The sequence below is a fragment of the Pseudophryne corroboree genome, chromosome 9 (assembly GCF_028390025.1).
Source record: "Pseudophryne corroboree isolate aPseCor3 chromosome 9, aPseCor3.hap2, whole genome shotgun sequence".
In the NCBI taxonomy this organism is placed as follows: domain Eukaryota; kingdom Metazoa; phylum Chordata; class Amphibia; order Anura; family Myobatrachidae; genus Pseudophryne; species Pseudophryne corroboree.
This window is the reverse complement of record NC_086452.1, coordinates 426,483,042-426,503,511: the sequence shown is the minus strand read 5'-3', so window position 1 is coordinate 426,503,511 and position 20,470 is coordinate 426,483,042. Positions and strand designations below refer to the sequence as shown.

The 20,470-nt window shown below is 50.1% G+C and overlaps 1 protein-coding gene and 1 long non-coding RNA gene across 2 annotated transcripts in view; one reads left to right on the top strand and one right to left on the bottom strand.

Annotated features, from left to right (window-relative positions):
• The window catches only part of LOC134958404 (uncharacterized), a 182,667-nt gene extending 178,024 nt beyond the window's left edge, over positions 1–4,643 (top strand). Inside the window, exon 6 of the long non-coding RNA XR_010186989.1 lies at positions 3,821–4,643. This is a non-coding gene — a long non-coding RNA (uncharacterized LOC134958404). The remainder of the gene's footprint in view (positions 1–3,820) is intronic.
• The window catches only part of CAMK1 (calcium/calmodulin dependent protein kinase I), a 235,726-nt gene that overhangs the window by 198,152 nt on the left and 17,104 nt on the right, over positions 1–20,470 (bottom strand). The gene's annotated exons all lie outside the window — the stretch shown is intronic.

Here is a 20,470-nt window from a genome sequence, read left to right as displayed (position 1 = left end):
AATGCCAAATCTGCGGCCCTCTAGTAGATGAGCACTCTGCAGCCACCACAGGAGAGACACCCTTGTCCTTGGCGACAGGGTTATCCGCTGATGCATCTGCAGATGCGATCCGGACCATTTGTCCAGTAGATCCCACTGAAATGTTCTTGCATGGAATCTTCCGAATGGAATCGCTTCGTAAGAAGCCACCATTTTCCCCAGGACCCTCGTGCACTGATGCACTGAGACCTGTCCTGGTTTTAGGAGGTTCCTGACTAGCTCGGATAACTCCCTGGCCTTCTCCTCCGGGAGAAACACCTTCTTCTGGACTGTGTCCAGAATCATTCCTAGGAACAGTAGACGTGTCGTTGGAATCAGCTGCGATTTTGGAATATTTAGAATCCACCCGTGCTGACGTAACACTACCTGAGATAGTGCTACTCCGACTTCTAACTGTTCCCTGGATCTTGCCCTTATCAGGAGATCGTCCAAGTAAGGGATAATTGAAATGCCTTTTCTTCGTAGAAGAATCATCATTTCGGCCATTACCTTGGTAAAGACCCGAGGTGCCGTGGACAATCCAAACGGCAGCGTCTGAAACTGATAATGACAGTTTTGTACTACAAACCTGAGGTACCCTTGGTGAGAAGGGTATATCGGGACGTGGAGATAAGCATCTTTGATGTCCAGAGACACCATATAGTCCCCTTCTTCCAGGTTCGCTATCACTGCTCTGAGTGACTCCATCTTGAATTTGAACCTTTTTATGTAAGTGTTCAAGGATTTCAGATTTAAAATTGGTCTCACCGAGCCGTCCGGCTTCGGTACCACAAACAGCGTGGAATAATACCCCTTTCCTTGTTGCAGGAGGGGTACCTTGATTATCACCTGCTGGGAATACAGCTTGTGAATGGCTTCTAGAACTGCCTCCCTGTCGGAGGGAGACTTTGGTAAAGCAGACTTCAGGAAACGATGAGGGGGAAACGCCTCGAATTCCAGTTTGTACCCCTGCGATACTACCTGTAGAATCCAGGGATCCACTTGCGAGTGAGCCCACTGCGCGTTGAAATTTTTGAGACGGGCCCCCACCATATCTGAGTCTGCTTGTAAAGCCCCAGCGTCATGCTGAAGACTTGGCAGAAGCAGGGGAGGGCTTCTGCTCTTGGGAAGCGGCTGCATGGTGCAGTCTTTTTCCTCTTCCTCTGCCCCGGGGCAGAAATGAGTGGCCTTTTGCTCGCTTGTACTTATGGGAACGAAAGGACTGAGATTGAAAAGACGGTGTCTTTTTCTGCTGATGTGGAGTGACCTGGGGTAAAAAGGTGGATTTTCCAGCCGTTGCCGTGGCCACCAGGTCCGATAGACCAGCCCCAAATAACTCCTCCCCTTTACACGGCAATACTTCCATGTGCCGTTTGGAATCCGCATCCCCTGACCACTGTCGCGTCCACAACGCTCTTCTGGCAGAGATGGACATAGCACTTACTCTTGATGCCAGGGTGCAAATATCCCTCTGTGCATCACGCATATATAATAATGCATCCTTTAAATGTTCTATAGTTAACAAAATATTGTCCCTATCCAGGGTATCAATATTCTCAGTCAGGGAATCCGACCATGCGACTCCAGCACTGCACATCCAGGCTGAGGCGATTGCTGGTCGCAGTATAACACCAGTATGTGTGTATATACTTTTTAGGATATTTTCCAGCCTTCTATCAGCTGGTTCTTTGAGGGTAGCCGTATCAGGAGACGGTAACGCTACTTGTTTAGATAAACGCGTGAGCGCCTTATCTACCCTAGGGGGTGTTTCCCAACGCGCCCTAACCTCTGGCGGGAAAGGATATAATGCTAATAATTTTTTAGAAATTAGCTGTTTTTTATCGGGAGAAACCCACGCTTTTTCACACACCTCATTTATTTCCTCTGACTCAGGAAAAAATATTGGTAGTTTTTTCTCACCCCACATAATACCCTTCTTTGTGGTACTTGTAGTGTCAGAAAGGTTCAATGCCTCTTTCATTGCCGTGATCATGTAACGTGTGGCCCTACTGGACATTACGTTTGTCTCGTCACCGTCGACACTAGACTCAGTATCTGTGTCAGGGTCTGTGTCGACCCACTGAGGTAACGGGCGTTTTAGCGCCCCTGACGGTGTCTGAGACGCCTGGACAGGCACTGATTTGCCGGCTGTCTCATGTCGTCAACAGTTTTTTGCAAATTGCTGACATTATCACTTAATTGTTTAAATACAATCATCCAGTCAGGTGTCGACTCCCTAGGGGGTGACATCACCAACGCAGGCAACTGCTCCGCCTCCACATAATTTTCCTCCTCATACATGTCGACACACGCGTACCGACACACAGCACACACACACCGGGAATGCTCTGATAGAGGACAGGACCCCACTTAGCCCTTTGGAGAGACAGAGGGAGAGTCTGCCAGCACACACCCAGCGCTATATATATATATACAGGGATAACCTTATATAAGTGTTATTCCCTTATAGCTGCTGTTAATTATTGTTATTTGCTGCCAACAATGCCTCCCCTTCTCTTTTTTACCCTGATTCTGAAGCAGGACTGCAGGGGAGAGTCAGGGAGCCGTCCTTCCAGCGGAGCTGTGAGGGAAAATGGCGCTTGTGTGCTGAGGAGATAGGCTCCGCCCCTTCACGACGTCCTTATCTCCCGCTTTTTTGTGTAAAATGGCAGGGGATTAAAATACATCCATATAGCCCAGGAGCTATATGTGATGTATTCTGTTTTGCCACCTAAGGTATTCTGTTATATTGCGTCTCAGGGCGCTCCCCCCCCAGCGCCCTGCACCCTCAGTGACCGGAGTGTGAAGTGTGCTGAGAGCAATGGCGCACAGCTGCGGTGCTGTGCGCTACCTTAGTCTGAAGACAGGATGTCTTCTGCCGCCGATTTCACCGGACCTCTTCGTCTCTTCTGGCTCTGTAAGGGGGACGGCGGAGCGGCTCCGGTGACCCATCCAGGCTGAACCTGTGATAGTCCCTCTGGAGCTAGTGTCCAGTAGCCTAAGAAACCCGATCCACTCTGCACTCAGGTGAGTCCGTTTCTTCTCCCCTTAGTCCCACGATGCAGTGAGCCTGTTTCCAGCAGGACTCACTGAAAATAAAAAAACCTAACTAAACTTTTATTCTAAGCAGCTCAGGAGAGCCACCTAGATTGCACCCTTCTCGGCCGGGCACAAAAATCTAACTGAGGCTTGGAGGAGGGTCATAGGGGGAGGAGCCAGTGCACACCACCTGATCCTTAAGCTTTTATTTTGTGCCCTGTCTCCTGCGGAGCCGCTATATCCCCATGGTCCTTACGGAGTCCCAGCATCCACTAGGACGTCAGAGAAATGGGCGTGGCTTCGCGGGAGGACCCGCGATCGCGAGTCACGCCCCCCGATTTCGTCACTGAGGGGGCATGCCCAGCGCTCTGTGAGTTGCTGGCATGCCTCCTCTCCCCCTGTCTGCACTGAATAGACGCTGTGCGCATGCGCACAGCGTCTATTCACCGCTGCTCTGCTAAGCAGGGCAGCGAGAGACAGAGCCTCCCAACTGTCCCCCCCACCGCGGGACACTGCGACCCGCGGGTGGGACAGCGGGACAGTCCCCAAAAAACGGGACTGTCCCGCGAAAATCGGGACAGTTGGGAGGTATGACAAAACAGTAACAGGGCATGCTGGGACTTATAGTTTCACCACAGCTGGAGAGCCGCAGGTTGGCCAGGCCTGACTTACTGCAAGCTCTAAGCCTCGTATTTGCCATGTTATGTCCTGCAAACTTTGAGCATAATGGTGCATGTTGTAATTGTTTTTTTATACACCACAGGGAGTTTCCAGTTGCCTGGAAGCCAATGAACGTGCCTGGAGACCATTTGCAGCTGGAGGCTGTGTGTGTGGGTCTTTAACATGTACAATATGTCAAGGTGTACATTAAAACAACCACAAGCTGTACATCTCACCGATGTCATGCTGCATCATAGAAAGTGGAGTAGTGGATCAGAGCAGAACACGTGTCCAAGTGGTAAACCAGTATGGAATGCCCCTTTGTAATGATGTACCATAGCCGGAGTTAACTGTAGAATAATTGTAACTGTAATCGAAGTGACAACTGTGTAGTGATTGCAGCTTTTTCTGGTTTCTATATGACAAAAATGAACCCTGACGGGCCGCAGTATCCTGAAGGGTCCATTTAGGCAGGTCTCTGGGCATATAATTATTGGACAGTTCAACAACAAAGCTCTTAGCCCCTGCGAGTAACCGTCCAGCTATAGAAGAAATGATTGGCTCTGTGGTCAATGGAGTCTATTTAGAGATGATACATAAAGGCAGAGGTGTCCAACGCAAAGGATATTAATAATACTCCAGTTGGTATGCTGGAGAAGATAATAGAGCACACTGTCCCCTTGTTGGTAAAGGAATTCCTTCCAGAGATACCTGCTGTCCTGGCACATGTCTACCGACGCGTTTTGCAGCTCAGGGCAACCTTATCAAAGGTGATTGTGTTTAGGAGAAAAATGCATTTGCACAGCAGAGCTATTCCTTGCAAAATCTCGAAGAGCCGGTAATTTCTTCTATAGCTGGACTGTGGCCCTCAGGGGCTAAGGGGGGCTTGTATTATTATTATTATATGTATTAAGCAGTGATAAAAGTGGAGGAGAAGTGAGCCAGTGGAGAAGTTGCCCATGGCAACCAATCAGCATTGACGTAACATAATTTGCATACTATAAGAGTATACAGAGCAGCTGATTGGTTGCCATGGGAAACGTCTCCACTGGCTCACTTCTCCACACTTATCACTGCTTAGTACATGTTCCCCTAAAAGCCTTATTGTTGAATTGTTCAATAATTTTCCCAGTACTCGAACAATTATATGCCCAGAGACCTGCCTCATACTTTTGGATTTTTATTCCCATTTTTAGGCTATTGTACTCTGTTTTAGTTTCAACTGTATTTATATTTGTGTATTAAAACTACTATTTACTGCTTGATAGAAAATATTTTATTTGGATTTGAATTCATGACAGTAGCGCTGTGTACTTATACCTTTCCATAATATTTGATTAGTTGCTATGGGTTACAGCACATATTATAACTGCATATTTTTATCAATTAGACCTGAGCACTGGGATGAAGATCTTTAAATGGAAGAAGTGTCTAGGGGGGTCATTCCAAGTTGATCGCTAGCTGCCGTTTGTCACGGGGACTGGGTTTTGTGAATCCGGAATTGTGGCGTGCGGTTTGGTATCGGTGACTTTAGGCAGGATTAGCCGAGCAGGTTGAATGAAAGTCTTTTCATAGAGCTTTAAAGGAGGTTCCACAGGTGCCCTAGCCGTTTACTTGTTAGAGCGGTTGCGTCGGCAGGACCTGTACGTCTGTGGACGAACGTCTGGCGGAAACCCGGATAGGAAGACTGTAGACTGGGGTAATAGAGACTCGCTGAGAGGGATGGTGACTCGGAGAGGTCAGCATACGAGGAGAAATAACCGGGTTTAGATCCAGCAATCCAGGTGAGAACTCAGGGAACAGGATGCTTTAGAAGCAATGCTGTGGAGCACAGGGAACTAGCACACACAAGGCTGTGTGAGAGACGTTGCACTGGCAATTTGCTTACCCAGAAATCCCTAGATTTATACCTGCAGACTGTTTCCCATTGGTTTTGCAAACCTTGCAGGTGACTGAGTGTTTTAGATTAGCTGACCCTTCCAAGGCGGCGACGCCCATCCCGGACCTCTGCAGCTGGAAGCTGCACAAATGTTTGCTGCTGCCTCTGAGCCCTCTCCTCCCAGACATGCCTGCAAATTGTGCCCCTCGCCAGCAGCCCGCACCCCCACCGGAGGGACCGCGCCAGAGCATCCGGACAGGTAAGTACGGCTGGTCCCGGAACCCGATCCGCCGGACCGTGACACCGTTGTTCGCAGCGCAGCGATCAGGCTAAAAATCGGCAATTCTGCGCATGCGTATGGGCCGCAATGCGCACGCGCGTCGTACGGGTACAAAGCCCGTTGTGGTTGTGCACAGGTTGTAGCGAAGTTTTCAGACGCACTGACGGCCGCAAGAAGAGATTGACAGGAAGGGAGTGTTTCTGGGTGTCAACTGACCGTCTTCAGGGAGTGTTTGCAAAAACGCAGGCGTGTCTGGGCGTACGCTGGGCGGGTGTATGACGTCAAATCCGGAAACGAATAGGCTGAAGTGATCGCAAGCGCTGAGTAGGTTCAGAGCTACTCAGAAACTGCACAAACTGTTTTTGCAGAGCTCGACTGCACAAGCGTTCCCACTTTTGCCAAGCTAAAATACACTCCCCAGTGGGCGGCGGCATAGCGTTTGCACGGCTGCTAAAAACTGCTAGCGAGCGATCAACTCGGAATGACCCCCTATAAGAGCCCTTTTACACCAAATTCTCATGTAAAACCCGGGATTTGGAACACTGGGCCTAATTCAGACCTGATCGCTCGCTAGGGTTTTTTTGCAGCGCTGTGAGCAGATAGTCTCCGCCCATAGGGGAGTGTATTTTTGCTGTGCAAGTGTGCGATCGCATGTGCAGCCAAGCGGTACATAAAAGTTTTGTGCAGTTTCTGAGTTGCCCAGAACTTACTCAGCCGCTGCGATCACTTCAGCCTGTCTGGGGCCGGAATTGACGTCAGACACCCGCCCTGCAAACGCTTGGACATGCCTGCGTTTTTCCAACCACTCCCAGAAAACGGTCACTTGACACCCACAAACGCCTTCTTCCTGTCAATCTCCTTGCGATCGGCTGTGCGAATGGATTCTTCGTACAATCCATCGCACAGCAACGATCCGCTTTGTACCCGTGCGACGCGCCTGCGCTTTGCAGTGCATACGCATGCGCAGTTCTGACCTGATCGCAGCGCAGAAAAAAAACCTAGCGTGCGATCAGGTCTGAATGACCCTCACTGTTCCAAGCTGGGTCAGACCCAGGACTTACCTCATCCCCACTATGGAGCCAACCCGGGATTTGCCCAGGTGTGCGCTTTTCACACTGCTGTAATCTCCAAGCACAGGTAACCCTCAATCTCCAGTAAATACCAGAGCGTAATGGCGACCTGCCGATAGGAGGGTGTCTATAGTCACAAGCTGTCACCAGGGAAACGGACAGGGAGAGACATTACAGTCTCCTCGTATGAAGCGAGGATGGGGTAAAAACCGGAACAGTACGGACCATACGGGGAGACTATAAATCTCTCCCCGGTAACAGCACAGACACTGTTCCGATTTGACCCAATCACCATGCTGTAAACTGGCGAGAAGTTTGTTCATATCTTTCGCATATTATGTATAGGATCTGTGCACGTACAGATATAATTTCAGATTCACCTATGGTAACGTCCAACTGTGGGGAGGCGCCAAAGCAGCGCTGGTAAAAAAAAAAAAAAACGCCCCTTCCTCTGCTTATCTCCATTGTAGCGGGCCCAAAAAGACAAAACCATCAAGATATGGCGATATATTATATATATATAAATATATGAAAGCAGCCGGAGTTACAAAATGGTAAAGGAATACAAACACAGAGACACATACACAATGCAGAACATGTAACTACATTTCGAACAAAGCAAACACGAGTGCCTGTATTATGTTGCATTTTCTTAAGCGCTGCAATCATAAAAGAAGTTTATAAATGGTTATTTCAGTCAAGGTAAAAATTCTTTAGTTTTGCTTCTAATTCTGAACATGGCTAGCCTTGAATGTGGCCCTTTCATTCCGGCTATCATGTTTTGCTAGTAAACTCTATCTCTAACACGGTTACTTCAGCTTCTGTGCAAAAGACATATCAGGAAGGTTAAGTGGCGATCATCTTCTGTTTACCCACAATGCCCACTAAACTTGGGAAGTGGACGGCTATGGGTGGGGTGTGGTAGGGCTGACCGGCGGTCAGGCAGTCAGGAGACCACCGGTCAGCATATTGACCCTGGGATCCCGGCAGCAAACCAACGCCGGAATCCCGGCGGGGGGAGGGCGAGTGCAACAAGCCCCTTACGGGCTCGGTGGCGCTATACACCCACGAGTGGAAATAGTCCATGTTGGTCGGCATGCCGACCGTCGGGATAGTGAAGGGGCGGGATGTTGGTGGAGGTCATGTGACAGTCGGTCTCCCAACCGCCGGTCACATGAATACCACCCCCATGGCTGGCCTACAGGAGACTTACCCACTCTTCCGGCCACCTAGGAGAGTAAGTAAGCATGCTTCATCATTATCTGGGCACTGACAATGTCAGCTGTAGGTGGGTTTTAGCGGTTAGCCGGGGTTGAATTTATTTGGTGCCGTCTTCAAAAGAATACAATTTGATATCTTCCCAATGTGTTAATAATTCTCAATGGTGTCAAATTACGGAAATCTGATGTGTTCCGCAACTTTCTTCTTTCCTGAAGGTCTAATGTGGATGGCAGCCATTGTATCAACACACACACACACACACACACACACACACACACACACACACACACACACACACACACACACACACACACACACACACCAATTAGGAGGCTCTGGAACAGTTAAACAAGAGAGTGTGTATCCAGCATCTCAGATGAGTTTATGGTCCTGATGGAGACTGTCAGAAAGGAGGTAGGGGTAAGAGACAGCTAGTAAAAGTAGAGATGTGTTCTGGATTTGGTTCTGATTCGTCATCCAGTTTTGGATTAGGATTTGCAAACCGCTGTGCCTGGGTTTGGATTTGGATTTCTTAAAAAAAAAAAAAAAATGCTTTTTTTCCCCTGGAGTATTATTAACCTCCATAACATCAATTTCTAGTCACTTTTGACCACCTCACAATGGCCCTCATTCCGAGTTGATCGGTCGCAAGGCGAATTTAGCAGAGTTACACACGCTAAGCCGCCGCCTACTGGGAGTGAATCTTAGCTTCTTAAAATTGCGACCGATGTATTCGCAATATTGCGATTACTAACTACTTAGCAGTTTCAGAGTAGCTCCAGACTTACTCTGCCTGTGCGATCATTTCAGTGCTTGTCGTTCCTGGTTGACGTCACAAACACACCCAGCGTTCGCCCAGGCACTCCCACCGTTTCCCCGGCCACTCCTGCGTTTTTTCCGGAAACGGTAGCGTTTTCAGCCACACGCCCCTGAAACGCCGTGTTTCCGCCCAGTAACACCCATTTCCTGTCAATCACATTACGATCGCCGGAGCGAAGAAAAAGCCGTGAGTAAAAATACTTTCTTCATAGTAAAGTTACTTGGCGCAGTCGCAGTGCGAACATTGCGCATGCGTACTAAGCGGATTTTCACTGCGATGCGATGAAAAATACCGAGCGAACAACTCGGAATGAGGGTCCATATTGTTTTCACCAATATTGGCCACTGGCTGGTTACCAATTAAGTGACAGAGCAACGGCACAAACACACGGCAGTTTATAGCACATCTAAGAAATACTGCCACACAGCAGTAGCAGAAATGAAAAGTGGTGCAAGATGGAATTGTCCTTGAACAAAGTGAAAAGCACACCAAACAGTACAAACAATAGAACTTAACTATATATATTTTGGTTTCTGTTTTTGAACTTTCAGCAAGGTTTAAACTGCGTGGAGTCACAGGGCTTATACAGATGTGTCCACATACATCTAGCCTCCTGTCACGTTAAACAGGCCTTCTAGTCACGTCATGCTGTGGTGTGACTTGGTAGCGCAGAGCGTCTTTTTTGCAACGCTTTCCATTAAGATGCGAATAGAACGCACAAGCAGATTATACCAATTAAAATTATATGAGGCATGCCTATATTTTGTGTACGATCGTGGCTGTATCTGCATACGAAATACTATGCTAGTGTTTTCCTAAAAAACATTGTACCGTAGCATTTAGTTTGCAGATACAGCCACAGAGACACACAATATAGTCATGCCGCACATCATTTTAATCAGCAGAGTCTGCTTGTGCATCTTATTGACATAATGAAGCAAATAAAATGCATTTTCAGCAAAATAAGATGGAGTTGCACAGGACCTGTCAGCTCACTCACACCTGGCATCTCCAGCTGCGTGTGCGTGGCATATTGAGGCAAGATGTATGAGGACCCATCTGTACATGCATGTGGACGAAGCACTAAAGCACACTAAACTGTGCGATTTACAGCAGAATACAGCACAGCAGCGATCCCCTATACACATTGACTATACAGAGCACAGCCACTTGTCAGTCTGGATTCTCCAGACACAGCAAGCCATTACAGTAGCGTACAGTGCAGCATCCAGCAACGTGCCCCTATACACAATGACTATACAAAGCACAGCCACTTGCGAGTCTAGATTCTCCGGACACAGCATAGCCAATACAATAGAGTACAGTGCAGCATACAGCAGTGTACTTCTATACACAGTCACTATACAGACCACAGCCACTAGTGAGTCTGTAGTCTCCGCACAGCATAGTATAGTGCAGCATATAGCAGCATGCCTGGAAGTGAAATGGTGCCACGTCCTGCCCGCGGCACCTTATATACAATCCAAAATCCATGAGAGTCAAATGCCGGGAGGATAAGATTTTGCCTCAAAGTGGAATCAGAGTCTGGTGTGAAGACCTGAGTTGCCGCTCGGATACCGGAAGTTCGGGCGCATTCGGAGTACAGGTAATCTGAACCACTCATCTCTAAGTAACTGTCCTTTTAAATATCGGGCATAAACACGATCAAAAGCATCAGGTTTTACAACCCGGCGCTTCGTAAAAAAACAAACAAAAAAAACAAACACCTAGGGGTAAATTTACTAAGATGGGAGTTTTATTTAAGATGGGATGTTGCCCATAGCAACCAATCAGCTTCTACTTCTCATTTATCTAGCACCTTCTAGAAGATAATACCTGGAATGTGATTGGTTGCTATGGGCAACATCCCATCTTAAATAGAACTCCCATCTTAGTAAATTTACCCCCTAGTCTTTAGAAGTTAAGAGCTGATTTAACTAAGTGGACACCAAAACAATTGTCTAACAGGTCTATTATGGCCAGGGTGATCATATATGGCTACGGACGCTAGATCGTAATGGGGAAGATGTGTAAGTGCTACTGTATGTCTTCTCTAATTGGATGATTTTACTTAGCCATTTAAAACTGAAATAAAAAAATAAAAAAGTTAATAAAAAAAAATAACTATACCAGTGTTTGTTTTTTAGAATCCATAATCACATCATACATATAAGAATGTTCCCATATGTTATACTCAAATTAATAGATTTGTTATACCCCTTTCACACAGACCAAAATTTCCCGGGTTATTGCACATGATGAATGCGCATCAACCCGGGAAATTTCTCAGTGTGCAAGGGTACAGGGACAAAAACCCGGGATTCCTGCCCCGGCATTTCAACCCTGCAATCGACCAGGGTTGGTCCCGGGATCTTCCCGGGAACCTGGTCAGTGTGAACGGTGCAGGGACATGTCCCGCCTTCCCGGGTTGTCTCTGCTGATGCTGATTGGCTATTCAGGGCACTTCCTGGTCTTGTGTTTTTTCCGAGACGCCCATTCTCAGAAAATTAAGGGCCATCCCGGGTTCAGTATGAAAGGTGCCGACCCGGGATGTCCCGACTCCAAATGCTGGTATAAACGGGCCCAACACGGGAATGTCCCTGCACGATCCCGGGGCAGAATTCCCGGGTTTAGGCCCTGCATTTTTGGTGTGAAAGGGGTATCAGTTGCAAGGAGTTACTTGTCCCATTTAAAAATGTAAATGTAACAGTTAAAACAAGTATCTCTGTTACTGCTTGCATAGTATATCTATTATAATGTACACTTTTTATACTATATAATATTACCATCAAGCAGCCAGGATATACATTCCAGGCTTCGGATGAAGATCTACCTCATACACATCATCAATAGTGCTTGAAACATTAACCCAGTATCGTTTGTGGCATTTCCAGGATGTCTTAGTGCTGCAATGTATGATAAAATCTAGTCTCTGGAGAATGCTATGGTAACTTACCATTAGAGCAATCTATTCTCCTCCGAAGTGATACTTAATGGCTCCTAAAGTGCATGATTTAGAAAAGAAAGCGAGTCATGAGCCGCGCATGCACAAACACGCCAGCAAGAGCGTCCGCGGGCAGCAGTGGGACTGTAAGTGATCAGAACACTACCCTCAGACAGCATTGGGCTTTACTTGGAAAGCTACAGAAAGCTCGGCCTTTTCTCGTCACTTGGTGTGTTTCCTCCATGCCATGCTGACATCGACAAAACCATGGGTTATACCCGCTTGCCCCATTTACCCCTATATAGCCAAAACTTCTAGGGAAGGACTGTAGTAGATCTGAATCTACCACTCCACCAATTCACTAATTGTTTACCCCTTCCCCTCAGCATGTAACCTCTAACAAGCAGAGCCCTCCACACTCTTGTTCTTCCCTTACACTATCCAAGTTATCAGTGTTCCACCCCCTCGTCTCTTTCCCCCCCACTCAGTGACTCTGATCGGGATGTACTAAAGCCTAAAATGCGTCCAAAACTAAGAAAATCCTGTATTCTGAGTTTTGGCCGCATTCCCGCGTTTACCAAGCTCCGGAATGCGATACCCACCGGGTCCAACCTCCAGAATGTATCGCCATCTTTATGTGGTGTTACCCACGAGAATCTTATGGGTTTCTTTTCGCATTTTCCCCTGAGAGGGATCCACACCCACCGCAGCGAGCGTGTGACTGTGCGCGTGCAATAATATAATGGATTCAGCTCCAGCTGTAGCAAGTCCTCTTTCTGCACCTCACACTTGTGTCCTCCTCCCGCCCCATCTGAACATGTGGACTTGGTCAGACGTTAAACTCCTTAGGGTTTCAGGATCCTTTATACAGGACATAAGGTTACAGTAGCACCTGTCAGGCATAGGGGGTAATTCGGAGTTGATCGCAGCAGAAACTTTGTTAGCAGTTGGGCAAAACCATGTGCACTGCAGGGAGGGGGGGGGGGGGGGCAGATATAACATGTGCAGAGAGAGTTAGATTTGGGTGTGGTGAGTTCAATCTGCAATCTAAATTGCAGTGTAAAATAAAGCAGTCAGTATTTACCCTCCACAGAAACAAAATAACCTACCCAAATCTAACTCTCTCTGCACGTTATATCTGCCCCCCCTGCACTGCACATGGGCCCTCATTCCGAGTTGTTCGCTCTGTAATTTTCTTTGCATCGCAGCGATTTTCCGCTAATTGCGCACTGCGACAAGTAAATTTGCTAAGAAGTTAGGTATTTTACTCACGGCATTGCGAGGTTTTTTCTTCGTTCTGGTGATCGGAGTGTGATTGACAGGAAGTGGGTGTTTCTGGGCGGAAACTGGCCGTTTTATGGGTGTGTGTGAAAAAACGCTGCCGTTTCTGGGAAAAACGCGGGAGTGACTGGAGAAACGGGGGAGTGTCTGGGCGAACGCTGGGTGTGTTTGTGACGTCAAACCAGGAACGAAACTGACTGAACTGATCGCAGTGGCAGAGTAAGTGTCGAGCTACTCAGAAACTGCAAAGAAATTTCTATTCGCAATTTAGAGAATCTTTCGTTCGCAATTTTGCTAAGCTAAGATACACTCCCAGTAGGCGGCGGCTTAGCGTGTGCAATGCTGCTAAAAGCAGCTTGCGAGCGAACAACTCGAAATGAGGGCCATGGTTTTGCCCAACTGCTAACAAAGTTCCTGCTGTGATCAACTCAGAATTACCCCCATAGACTGATCAAACTAAGCAATATCTGGCCAACTGCAGCCAGTAAGAGCTTTTATATAGAGGAATGTGGGCTTGCTTGTAAGAAAGATTCTTGCGTCCCAATTTGAACTACTTGGTCCTTCTCTCAGCAGGAATTCCCTGTGCCTTTATGTGGGTTATGTAAAATGAATGTAGGTGTGCAGAAAAATACAATTACAGTAACTATCGCTGCAGATGACACACGCACAGAGAAAAAAAAAACATGTGTTATTCATTGCAGCAGCAAACACGGCATCAGACGCTTGAGGTTTACACGGATAAAAGCTGATTAGCTAAACAGATCCATCACACAACCAATACCCCAGTCACATCTACCTGATCTCCCCAGCCCCCACTCAGAATTTCTTCAGCAACACAGCGAGGGTCACGAACACTCATTAGTGCATTCAAACGCACAGTACTACGTTGTGTGACATCCTGAGTACACAAATAACCATTTGCACTATCTCTGAAGAAAATCTGACTGATTTCATCTCCTATAACTGATGGTTAAGTAACGCGATTATTATGTTTTGTTAAATTAATTCTATCTGCCAACCCTTGACACGCTACGGAAAACCCTTTCACTGCTGAACTAAGGGCCTCATTTAACTATGACACACAACCCCTATATACTTTCCGTTGTTTGTCGATGTAGCGCTTACGCCATCTATAGATGGCGATAGCGAAACGGCCCCCACAGCAACAGCCTTTCCAGCTTAAACAAAGTCTTCCAGACATTGCTGGATCCCCGCTGGGTGAAAGTGCCAATAACAGCATGGAGGATGCGGCCGAGGAGGAAGGGGAGGGGGCACTGATGGACCACACCGGAGAGGTTAAGTAATGTTAAATACCAACGGGCATATTCGTTAGGATCACTACGCTACTAATAGATATATGCCGCTGGTAATTAGGATCGTTGATAAATGGAGGCCTAAACATCCTAGTTACACTTGACCGTCAAATAAGACAAAGATCTGATCCACTGGGATTGTAATCGAGAGCAGGGCAGTCTTAACAGCAGTGTAGGCCCCTGGGCAAGGCAAAGCACTGGGGTCCCTACCCATCCTCCAGCGGTATGGGTGGGGGGTGCTATCAGTGGCAGCTTTGATGTCCCGCGGGCGGTAGGGGGTGTTCTGTCTTCCGCTCAGCATGTGGCACCTGGAGCAGTAATTTCTGCTAATTACTCCTTTACTGCAGAGATGGTGGGAGATGGGGCAGGAGGGAGAACACTAAACTGTAGAAGGGGCATTGGGCTGAATATAGGGGCCCCGGTACATGACTTCCACGGTGGTAATGTGTGTTTAATATACAGGGTAGGGGTGGATAGTGGAGTGGGCTTAATATTTATCATTTTCCAGTGGGAGGGCAGCTTGCTTGACTGCAGATATCTCCAGTTCCTGGAAAGAGATTTCTTAGCTTTCAATTGGGTAAAAAATAAATAGAGAGTCCCACCTTTAAAGAGGGACTGTGGACTTCGGGATCAGAGTTCAGGAGCTACAGCAATCCACTGACGAAAATATAAAACTGTATACCAGGCGTGTGGAGCTGGAGCAGGGGCTGAAGCAGGGACTAGCTGCTGGAAGGCTGATATCTCTGGTTCTGGGTATAGTAGAGACAAGCTGCCATTGTTCACAGAAAGGGGAGAGTCCCAGCTTTAGGACTATGGGGTATATGCAATTGCGGTCGAATTCCCGAAAATGTTAAAAAAAAAACGGGACATTTTCGCCCCAAAAAAAATTCGACAATGCAAAAACGGCCATTCTAAATTCGACTTTTTGAAATTCGACATTTGTCAAATTCGACATTTCTGCAATGGTACAAATGCGGCATTTCGACAAAAGTATATTCAATTGAAGATTGTAAATTCGACAACAGTGCTTTTAGACAGTAAATTCGTCATTTTCAATCCGCCACACTTTGTTGGCGGAATCTAATAAAAAAATTTAAAAACATGTTTTTTTTGTGTGTTTTTTATTGGTAATAGCATATCTATTTATATTAGAAGGGATTAGGTACTTGGTTTGTCTATTTAGGAGGCACAAGTATCTCCTATATAATAGCCCATATCTGTGACTCTGTGCCTGGCCGTAACGCTGGGCGGAGTCACAGATCTGGGCGGAGTCACAGATCGAGGAGAGGAGGAGGACGTCCTGCCTGCGATTCCCCGGCACGCTCCTTCTGGCTCCTGCACAAGGCGGGTACTGGGCTGGTGGGTGTCACTCTCGGCCGCCAGGACCCCTCCCTCATGTGGATGCCGGCATGAGAGCAGCAGGAGCCGCCAGAGCGCTTTACACACCAGATCTGCTGCTGCGCCCCGCCACCTGCCCCTCCCCCAGGCGTGCGGCTCTGCTCAGGGAACCAGTGGGGCGCACAACTGTCAGTGAAGGTAAGTGAGGGGGAGGAGGCGGGGTCTCCGTGCGCCCGATGCTGGGGTCTCTGTCATCCTATTTGTCTCCATCCGCCCCACACACCCGTCTGCCGCCACTGCGCCTGCGCAGCACGTCAGGGGGGAGAGGGACAGAGAGGAGGGGGCTGCAGCACAGACCCCATGCACCCTGCACCCAGCCACATGTAACAGGCTCCCACGTCCTATAACTGCACTTACCACACAATGACAAATCCACAATCAAACCAAAAATTAAATGTACAGGTGCAGCTCACTCCCACGTGGCTCAATGTATTGCTGGCCAAAACAGTCCCGCCCCACCACCGCACCCATCCCTCCACCACCCGCAGCGCCTATGGACCCCAACCCCTATCGGCAACACCCACACACCTGCCACTCCCCCACCCGCGTCAACCCCACCGCTCCCCCACCCACCCCACCTCCCCACCCCCTATTCCACTCACTGTACCCCAGCACCCGCACCTTCCCCACCCGCAGCCCCATCCAAACCCCTCCCCCATCCACCACACCCCCGCCTCTCCCCCACCCGCAGCGCCTCTGGAACTCATCCACAGACCCCACTCCCCCGCCCCTCCACCTCTCCAACCCCTTCCGCCTCCGCAGTACCCACCCCTCCCTCACCCACAGCACCTCCAGACCCCCGCCTCCATCCACGCCCCACCCGCAGCCACTCATTCCTCCCCCACCCACTGCATCTACAGACCCCTTCCGCAGCACCCCGCGACTACCCCTCCCCCACCCGCAACACCTCTGGAACCCCTCACTCAACCCCACCCCCCCCTGCACACGCACCTCCCCCAAACGTACCCAAAAAAATGAAACAATGTAAAGGTGCTGCATAGACAGGCCAGCCTATGGAGCTCACTTCCACGTGGCTAAATGTATTGCTGGCCAAAACAGTCCCCTCACACACCCGGCCCTCCCCCACCCCTCCCCCTCCTGCAACTCCCCCAGACCCCCTCCCCCATCCACGGCACCCCCCAACCCACCCCTCCCCCAGCCGTGGCACCTCCAGACCCCCTACCCCACCCGCCGCACCCACCCCTCTACCACACTCACCGCCTATGGACCTAATCGCAGACACCCCCCCACCTGCCACTTCCCCACCCGCATCAACCCCACCCCTCCCCCACCCACGACACCTCCCAAACCCCTATTCCACTCGCGCCATCCGCACCTTCCCCACCCGCAGCGCCACCGGAACCCCTCCTCCATCCACCACAGCACCTCCACCTCACCCAGCTGTGACACCCCCGCCTCTCCCTGACCCACAGCATCTCCAGAACTCATCCACAGCCCCCCTCCCCCAGCCGCAACACCTCCCCAACCCCTCCCCCATCCGCAGTTCCCACCCCTCCCCCACCCGCCCCTCCCCCACCCACAGCACTTCCAGAACCCCCTCTCCATCCGCAGCCACTCATCCCCCACCCACTGCATTTACAGACCCCTTCCGCGGCACCCCGCAACTACCCCTCCCCCAACCGCAACACCTCTGGAACCCCTCACCCAACCACACCCCACCCCCTGCACCCGGTCCTCTCCCAAACGCACCCAAAAAATACAAAAATGTAAAAGGTGCAGTATACACAGGCCAGCCTATGGAGCTCACTTCCACGTGGCTAAATGTATTGCTGGCCAAAACAGTCCCATCACACACCCGCCCCTCCCCCACCTGCAGCTCTCCCGGACCCACCCCCCCATCCACGGCACCGCATACCCGCCCCTCCCCCACCCGTGGCGCCTCCAGACCCCCTACTCCACCCCCCGCACCACCGCACTCACCCCCCGCACCACCCGCAGCGGCTATGGTCCCCATCCACCATCAGCGACACCCCCACACCTGGCACTCCCCTATCCGCATCAACCCCGCCCCTCCCCCACAGCACCTCCTGACCCCTTATTACACTCGCGGCACCCCAACACCCGAACCTTCCCCACCCACAGCGCCATCGGAACACCTCCCCTATCCACCACAGCACCTCCCCCACTCGCCACACCCCTGCCCCACCCGCAGCGCCTCCGGAACTCATCTACGGCCCCCACTCCCCCACCTGCAACACCTCCCTCCCCCTCCCCCATCCACAGTACCCACCCCTCCCCCATGTACAGCACCTCCAGGCCCCCTCCTTCATCCGTGGCCCCCCCACAGCCGCCCCTCACCCACTAGCAACATCTACAGACCCCCTCCCCCATCCGCCCCACCTGCAGTCTCTCTGGACCCCTCCACCATCCGCACCCCCACTTCTCCCCCACCTGCAGTACCTCTGGACCCCCTCCAACATCCACAGGCCACCTCTCCATCACACGCAGCACCTTGGACACCATCCGCAGCTGCTACCAGTGAGTCTCTGAATCAGAGGTGATCAGCGTCACGGAGAGGCACCTCCACCTCACTGCACCCACCCCCTTTTCAAGCCCCCCCCATGCTGAACTTACACCTATATTCTGTACATCATGCCCTGCAGCCGCTGTTCACGCCGTCGCAAGGGGCTACGCCCCCTTCACCATCGGATGCCCTTTTGTCGCGCAATATTTAACCAATAACAAAACTAGGAATGCTGGTTATACTCCATATAATACAAATATTGAACGTCAGAAAGGCATGCAGGGGTTAAGGGGTGTAGCCCCTTGCGATGGTGTGAAGAGCGCTCGTAGGGCGCGATGAATCACCTAGTTATTTATATATTTTTTAAAAGATTTATTTTTTTTTTTTAAATGGAATGGTGTAAAAATCAGGAAAAAAAATGCGTGGGGTCCCCCCTCCTAAGCATAACCAGCCTCGGGCTCTTTGAGCCGGTCCTGGTTGCCAAAATACGGGGGGGGGGAAATGACAGGGGATCCCCCGTATTTTTACAACCAGCACCGGGCTCTGCGCCTGGTCCTGGTGCAAAAAATACGGGGGACAAAAAGAGTAGGGGTCCCCCGTATTTTTTGTACCAGCACCGGGCTCCACTAGCTGGACAGATAATGCCACAGCCGGGGGTCACTTTTATACAGCGCCCTGCGGCCGTGGCATTAAATACCCAACTAGTCACCCCTGGCCGGGGTACCCTGGAGGAGTGGGGACCCCTTCAATCAAGGGGCCCACCCCAGCCACCCAAGGGCCAGGGGTGAAGCCCGAGGCTGTCCCCCCCCCCATCCAAGGGCTGCGGATGGGGGGCTGATAGCCATATGTAAAAATGTGAGAGAATATAGTTTTTTGCAGAAGAACTACAAGTCCCAGCAAGCCTCCCCCGCAAGCCGGTACTTGGAGAACCACAAGTACCAGCATGCGGGGGGGAAACGGGCCCGCTGGTACCTGTAGCTCTACTGCAAAAAAAATACCCAAATAAAAACAGGACACAGACACCGTGAAAGTATAACTTTATTACATACATGCCGACACACATACTTACCTATGTTGACACGCCGACTCTGGCCTCGTCTCCAATGTCGACGTCCGGGGTACCTGAAAATAAAATTATACTCACCTGATCCAGTGTTCGGTTCTTTTATTGTAATCCACGTACTTGGCAAAACAAAAAAACACATGTACCCGAACCAGACGGACTGAAAGGGGTCTCATGTTTAAACATGGGACCCCTTTCCCCGAATGCAGAGACCCCCCCGTGACTCCTGTCACAGAAGGTCCCTTCTGCCAATCAGGAAGCGCCACTTCGTGGCACTCTCCTGATTGGCTTTGCGCGTCTGAGCTGGCAGACAGCGCATCGCACAGCTCCCTCCATTAGTTTCAATGGTGGGAACTTTGCGGTCAGCGGTGGGGTTACCCGCGGTCAGCGGCTGACCGCGGGTGACCTCACCGCTGACCGCAAAGTTCCCACCATTGAAGATAATGGAGGGGGCTGTGCGATGCGCGTCTGACAGCTCCGACGCGCATACAGCCAATGTCAACATAGGTAAGTATGTGTGTCGGCATGTATGTAATAAAGTTATACTTTCACGGTGTCTGTGTCCTGTTTTTATTTGGGTATTTTTTTTGCAGTAGAGCTACAGGTACCAGCGGGCCCGTTTCCCCCCCGCATGCTGGTACTTGTGGTTCTCCAAGTACCGGCTTGCGGGGGAGGCTTGCTGGGACTTGTAGTTCTTCTGCAAAAAACTATATTCTCTCACATTTTTACATATGGCTATCAGCCCCCCATCCGCAGCCCTTGGATGGGGGGGGGACAGCCTCGGGCTTCACCCCTGGCCCTTGGGTGGCTGGGGTGGGCCCCTTGATTGAAGGGGTCCCCACTCCTCCAGGGTACCCCGGCCAGGGGTGACTAGTTGGGTATTTAATGCCACGGCCGCAGGGCGCTGTATAAAAGTGACCCCCGGCTGTGGCATTATCTGTCCAGCTAGTGGAGCCCGGTGCTGGTACAAAAAATACGGGGGACCCCTACTCTTTTTGT